Here is a 7,612-nt window from a genome sequence, read left to right as displayed (position 1 = left end):
GTAAATTTTCACCTAAACAATTGAAATCACTCGACCATATTAACTATCCTAACAGCCACGCCCCACCAGCTTCTAGGCGGTAATGGCCCAGCTGGTTTAAATGGGTCTCCATGGTTACAGGCATGCTCTGGTTGCCATGGTTACATCTCCCAGTCCCTGGCAGGAGTTAGATACATGTATTTGAAATTTCAAAGGATTTTTTTTTTCCCTCTCTCACCAGCCTACCCAGAAATCCAGGGTTCGAAGATCTGAGATGAAAGTTTCAGTGACCTCTTGGGAAGGAAAGGGGGAGATCTAATAATACTCATGACCGTTGTCATCGATCATTGAACGAGGAAGGAAGGATTCCGAGGGGACCTATTGTGGCAGCAGGAAGATATCCCCCTATCATGAGTCTCAGTATTTTGCTTCACTAGCAGAGGAGGAAAACTGGGGTCGGGGAGCAATATATTGTCTGGATCTGGTTCCAGGGGACAGGGGGATGCTGGTCACAGGTGGAGATGGAATTCTTTCATGCTAAAGTCCCTTTAGAGGCACGATCCAACTCTTGGCCATAGCGGTGATGCTGTAGCCTCTTTGCATTAACCCCCCCCCCCCCACAATCCTCGGTTCGAACCCTCTCTCCTGGCCTATTTTGGCCCCACCAGGCATCTGTGACAAGGCACCTGCCCAGGTCAAGACACTCCGTTCTAACTGGCTTTTCTTGGCAGAGGGAGCCCAGGTGGAACTCTAGTGCCCCCTTGTGGCCTCTCTGACACTTCCAGCTCGATCTCCCCCCATCCAGGGAAAAAAAAAAAAAAAAAAAAAAAACCCAAACCGAGGTTTTACTGCTAGTATTTAGGAAGCAAAGTGGTCTTTCTCCATGCATCATGAACGGATCCGTCCTCCTCTCCTTCCCTCCCACAAACGTCACTGGGTAGCCATTACATTTCGGCTTGGCCCCAGAAACAGTACTCTTTTAAGTACAGGGTATTGCCTTCACAGAGCTCCCAATTCGGGTGTGGGGAAGGGACGAAGCAAGTGATCAGCTCCCAACAGTCGTAGGAGCAAATGGGACAATGACAGCGGGAGGGATCCATGTGCCTGGGAAACTGTACACTACAAAAGGAGAAGGCTTTTTGGAGCTGGATGTTCAAAGAACCGGTCCTTCAAAGTTGAAAGATGAAATAAAGACCCTGATCTCATCAAGCAGGGGATACCGTCATCAAAATACCACGGGGTCTACTAGGCAGTAATACCAGGGTTTTTCTGGGTCCCTATGCTTGTCCCTCTGCAGTCAGAAGCAGGGACAGGAGACAGTGCTGGTGGCAACACCTGGGAAGAAGGTGTCTGGAGCGGACTGAATCCAATACAGCCCGCTGGCTGACACCCACGGGCACCCGAAGCAGAGGTGGTGGGACCTCGTGGAAGGACCAGGTTGTTCCCCGGGCAGAAAGTGGGGTGCATGCGTGAGCCAAGGGGCACACCGAGGCTGGAGGGGGCGCCACCCCCAGGTGCAGCAGGCAAGGTTTTGTGAGCGAGTCAGAAGAGATGGCCGGGCACTCTAAAGGCTACGGAGTCATTGGAAGACATTGAGTAGGGGGCAACGTAATCAAACGTGTGCGGTACAAAGATTGTTACGATGGCGCTGCGTTCGTGACTTACGTTCAGGAATGACTTCCGCGCTCTGCATTGGGTGCCGTGGTGGACGGTGGTGCCTGTTCACAGAAAGGGGGAATCCAGGAGAGGTCAGAGCATAGCAGCCATGCCTCCCGGCTTCTTGTGTGTTCGCCCAGAGATAGTCTTGGCTTCTACAGGCATATTTCAATTTAAAGCAAATAATGGATTCTATTTGGACATGGGTTTGGAGGGTCTATGGAACATCAAGTGGAGATGTCCACGAGCAGAGGATTTTTTAAAAAAGGATTGATTGTTTGATTGAAGAGAGGGAGCAGGTGCATGCACACACATGCACAAAGGGAGGGACAGATGTAGACACCCCGCTCAGCGTGGGGCTCCACGGAGTTGGGGTGGGCTCAACCCAAGGCTCAATTTCTCCACTGAAGTCATGACCTGAGCCAAAATCAAGACTTGGAAGCTTATGGGGAGCCTGGGTGGCTCAGTGGGTTAAAGCCTCTGTCTTTGGCTCAGGTCATGATCCCAGGGTTCTGGGATCGAGCCCCTTGTTGGACTCTCTGCTCAGCACTGCTTCCTCCTCTCTCTCTGCGTGCTTCTCTGCCTACTGGTGATCTCTGTCAGTCAAATAAATAAAATCTTTAAAGAAAAAAAGACTTGGAAGCTTAACCGACTGAACCCTTCACTTAATCTAACTTGAAGATGGTTTCATATCAGGATGTACACAACTGACTCATTCTTTTAATAAAGCAGTGTTGTAATTTCTGTTAAGCCAGTCCCCTGTGATGGGCATTTATGTCTTACTACTGCAAACAATGTGCAATTTGAAATGACACGTCCTTTTATATTTCTGCGAGTATACGTGTAGACTAAATTCCTAACAGTGGAATTACTGTTCTTTTGTATGTGATTTTTATGAATATTCACAAATCGCCAAAAAGGCCACAACAGTCTATAGTCCTTCCAACAATGTGAAGAACACATTTCCTACCACCCTTGCCAACAAAGTGTTTTAACATTTTTTACTTTTCCTGACCTATTAACTGAAAAGTGATTTATTGTAGTTTTTAACTTGTTTGTCCTTTTTTATGGGCAAGATTGAGTTTCTCTTCATATATTTAATCTTCTACTATCTTGCTGCTATGAATTGGGCTCATACTCTTTGCCCATTTATCTGTTGGCTTGTTGATTTTTTTTTTTTTTTTTAAAGTAGGCTCCAGCATAGAGCCCAACGCAAGGCTTGAACTCACAAACCTGAGATCAAGAACTGAGTTAAGGTCAAGAGTCCGACGCTTAACCAGCTGAGCCACCCAGATGTCCTTTGTTGTTGAATTTCTTATCGACTTTTATCAGTTGTCCAAATGCTAAGGACATTACACTTTTGTCTGTGACATGAGTTGCAAATATTCATTTGTCTTTTGAAGCTTTCAATTTTTCTTTAATATTATCCAGTTCATCAACATTTTATTCTAGGACTTCTAGAAGTTACGTTATCCTATGGCAGTCCTTGCCCATTCTGAGATTGTGAAATTAAGTTCTCTCACATTTTCTTCCAGTACTTTTATGGTTTCATTTTTTAAAATTTATTTATTTTTTAAGATTTTACTTATTTGCCGGAAAGAGACAGTGTGTGTGTGTGCAGAAGCAGGGGTGGGCAGCAAACAGAGGGAAAAGCAGTCTCCCCATTGAGCAAGGAGCCCAATGTGGGGCTTGATCCCAGGACCCTGAGATCATGGCCTGAGCTGAAGACAGATGCTTAACTGAGCCACTAGGGGATCTCTCCCCATTACATCTTTTCTTGAGGTATAGCAATTAGAACAAGAAACAGTTTTCTAGGAAGACACACCATAGTTTTGTCCAAATGTAGCACCACTTTTTATTCCTCGTATTCCTTTTCTCTCTGATGTAATAACCTATTAGCTTTAAAGAGATGCGTATAATTATAATAATTATTATTATTTTGGCTATAGCTACACACCGCGTTGGTCTAAATGAATTCTGAACCCTTTTCTGCATTACAACTTAAGAATTCAAAGCTCATACTCTAATAATTTATATTATTAATGCCTAAATTAATGTGATTACTGCACACATTGAAGTGCAATTCCTGGGGAGGAAGTACAAACAAAGCTCATTTAAAAATAGTTACCTATGTAAGAACCCCCCCCTTATTATTATTATTATTTTAGATTTTATTTATTTATTTGAGAGAGAGAGAGAGAGCATGAGCAGGGTGAGGGCTAGAGGGAGCAGCAGGCTCCCCACTGAGCAGGGAGCCCAACGTCGGGCTCAAGGCCAGGACCCTGGGATCATGACCTGAGCATGCTTAATTGACTGAGCCACCCAGGAGTCCCCCAGACCCCTCATCTTATTATCTTTAGAAACATAACATTCACAAATTATGTAATTGCGATGCATAGGAGGCCAGCGGCACTATAGCAGCATATCTGATTGCTAATCGAAACCAAATATTTATTAAAGAACTACTTCCACTTGACAACACTTAAAAAAATCTATTTCTCATTAATCCCTGTCAGGCTTTTCACTGACTGTTTTGTTTGTTTTCACGTTTTTACCTGTCTAGAATATATTCCCTTCTTTAGGTAAAAATACCTCCAGTTTCCTTTAGGAAAGCATTCTGGCACAGAGACTAGAAACCAGCAGAGCGCCTGGTGAATCCAGGGGCCCATCAGTGCCCTCAGTCAACACTATGGCCAGCTAGAAGTTGCTAACATGAGGTCGCCATCTTGGGCTTGAAAAAGCAAAGGTGAATTCAGTTCCCGTTTGGTCATTAGTTTCTGAGTTCTGCTGCAAAAACCTGCCACAACTTGGCAACTTAAAACAACAGAACTTATTTTTCATAGTTGTGGAGTCCACAAGTCCAAAATCAAGGTGATGGCTGGGCCACGCTTCCTCTGAAGTCTCCAGGGGAGAATCGTTCCTTCCCTCTTCCAGCGTCTGGTGGCTTGTAAAGTTCCTTGGCTCATGGCAAATAGAACTTTCTCTAATAAGGATACCAGTCATTAGATGTAAGGCCCACCCTCAATCCAGGATGATTTCATCCTGAGTTTAATTACATCTTCAAAGACCCTTACTTCAAACAAGTCACATTGTGATTCTCTGGGTGGACGGGCTTTTGACGGCTACCATGTGCCTACTGCCCTTGGCACTTTTCCAGACCTCGACCTCCAGGTGCTCAGGAGAGAATTTGAGACTCTCCTATCTTCCTTCTTGCTGCCACCGAGTTTTATGTGGGGGTTTGTGGTCCCCACTTTGGCGCTCCCCTCTCAAGAGCTACCTCAGACATTGAATACCTTCTATCCAAGATACATGATTAATGGGCAAGGTCAGGCAAGCTTCTTTGCTATTGATTGGGTTGAAGGTGGCAATTTTCCACAATTTGTCATTTCCCTTTCCTTTTTCTTATCTCGTTTGTAAAAAGAAAGGCTAAATAAATCATTCTGAATTGTCCTGTGATTCATACATTGCAGCAGATTGTATTGTGATTTGTACATTGCAGCAGAATGTGGTGGATACACTGTGATGACTTCATTTCTCATCTACATTGTGCTCAGTGTGCTTCTTGATGTCAGAAGGTCTGATGGAAGCCAAGAAGCAGGAGACAAGGACTATCTTACTGGGTGGAACCTTACCTGGCTCAGGTATCTGTAAAGCATTTCAGTTATGCATGTTCCCTCCCCACACACAGACTCATCACCCCGAGACCTGGACCGGAAGATACCTAACGGGAGAGTCATATGCCCGGGTAGTAATAATGATAATCTGGGGAGAACTGACAGGCAGTTGGGTGGCATCCTATTTTGGAAAACAGAATATTGGTATTATTATTATTATTTTAAGGTTTTATTTATTTATTTGACAGAGAGACAGTGAGAGAGGGAACACAAGCAGGGGGAGAAGGAGGCTTCCTGCTGAGCAGGGAGCCCAATGCATGGCTTGATCCCAGGACCCCGGGTCCATGACCCGAGCCTAAGGGAAACGCTCAACTGACTGAGCCACCCAGGCACCCCAGAACACTGGTATTCTCATTGGAATATGGGTAGAAATGAAAACTGAGATGGAGGCTAACCCAAGCATCAGCTGTTTTTGCGTTTGTAGCATGTGTTACTTTGTTTCAAGATATAGCACTTTTATTTTCTTTGAGGGAACTACCCTCCCAACATTGAAGTCTGTGTGGTTGGGTAGGATTTAGCTCCACAGGAAGGGGATGTGAGCCAGCCTGGGTAACCAGGTGCTGTCTCTCCTGACCATGATTGATTCAGGGATGAACAAATGACCAAAGTTTGTCCTTGGAGCCAATTAGAATTAGTCCTTGGGCTTTGACTGGATTTAATGGGGAGAAGCTTTCTTTTCATTGGCAAAGCTGGTAGGCTATTGCTTTAAAGGTGCTGCTATCCACGGTTGTCACCAACTAGGAAGCCCATGCAACCATCAGGTCCACACAAATGAAAGCAGGTTGAGGGACAGGGACAGAATCCTGTTGGCATAATTTGGGCCTTCAGATCCAGTTGTACCTAAAACCAGGGCTACATTCTAGACTTTTCATTACATTATATTACAAAAGATAAATTATCTCTTTTTTTAAATTGCTGAAGTCAGTTTGAGTTAGATTTCTTTCACTTGCTGCCAAGAGTCCTGATAAATATAGGACTGCTCTGAGATTATAACGAAGGAACGGGTATGTCTACGAAAGTCCGTGCGGGTTTATCATCCAGGGGTCTACAACGATAACCATCACTGATTATTGGATTTTGTGCTAATTGTTTACATCTGTCATTTCCATAATCCTCATAGCAGCCAGTGAGATATTACCGGTCTCATTTTAAGACAAATTTGGCTGAAATAGGTTAGGGAAATTTCTCAAGTCTACACAGCTAGTAGCAGAGCTCGAAATTCCATTCCAGGCTGCCATTTCCAATGTTTTTGCTCTTAATTAGTTTAGTGTAGCTAACTCCCCTATGTTAATGAGGTCTCTGTGCCCGGTGATAGAAGGAGCACATCTGTTTTCATCTCAGGGCATTGACTGTATGAAGAGAAAACTTTAGGACTCGATACCTTATCAAATGGCCGTTTGGCCAACATTACTCCAACCTAAGGAAACCAAATGGAAGTTGGACAATAGAAGGGTGGTTATCAGAGAACTGAACTGAGTTTTGCAGTTCTTTTTAACATTCTAGCATAGGTCCTTGAAATTTTTCAGCCTTAACACAATCATGCCCCTTTGTTTCTTTTTGCCATTTTTAAAATCTACTGTCATCTTTCTTTTGTTAGCAAATACAGAAAATGATATCTAAAAGTAAACCGACTTGCTTTCAAAGTTCTTTAGTTAAGATAATTAGCTGTCCAGGCACGGTTATCTATGACCTCAAAGCACTTCGGTAACACTGATGAATTTTGCTAAGGAAAGGTCATAAGGCAGAGACTACCTCTGGAGTTTGTCATTAGCACCCATTGGGCGGGCCCCTGGCCCTTTCAGTGTTCTTCAATGCCAGGGTATTCAGTGATCTCATGGGACCCAACAGCCAGGGACAAGAATCTTATAACCTAACTATTCCTAAAGACTCCTCCATTTTATTTTATTTTATTTATTTGCCAGAAAGAGAACAAGCAGGGGGAGCAGCAGACTTGCTCCCACTAAGCAAGGAGCCAGGTGTGGAACTCAATCCAAGGGCCCCAGGATTATGACCTGAGCCGAAGGCAGATGCTTAACAAACTGAGCTACCCAGGCGTCCCAAGATTCTTCCATTTTAAAAGTAGCCTAAGGGGCGCCTGGGTGGCTCAGTGGGTTAAAGCCTCTGCCTTAGGCTCAGGTCATGATCCCAGGAGGTCATGATCCCAGGGTCCTGTGATCGAGCCCCGCATCGGGCTCTCTGATTAGCAGGGAGCCTGCTTTCTCCTCTCTCTCTGCCTGCCTCTCTGCCAACTTGTGATCTCTGTCAAATAAATTTAAATTAAAAAAAAAAAAAAAAAAAGGTAG

Source organism: Mustela lutreola, chromosome 13 (genome assembly GCF_030435805.1).
Source record: "Mustela lutreola isolate mMusLut2 chromosome 13, mMusLut2.pri, whole genome shotgun sequence".
In the NCBI taxonomy this organism is placed as follows: domain Eukaryota; kingdom Metazoa; phylum Chordata; class Mammalia; order Carnivora; family Mustelidae; genus Mustela; species Mustela lutreola.
The sequence above is the reverse complement of the archived record's forward strand: the minus strand, read 5'-3'. Positions refer to the sequence as shown.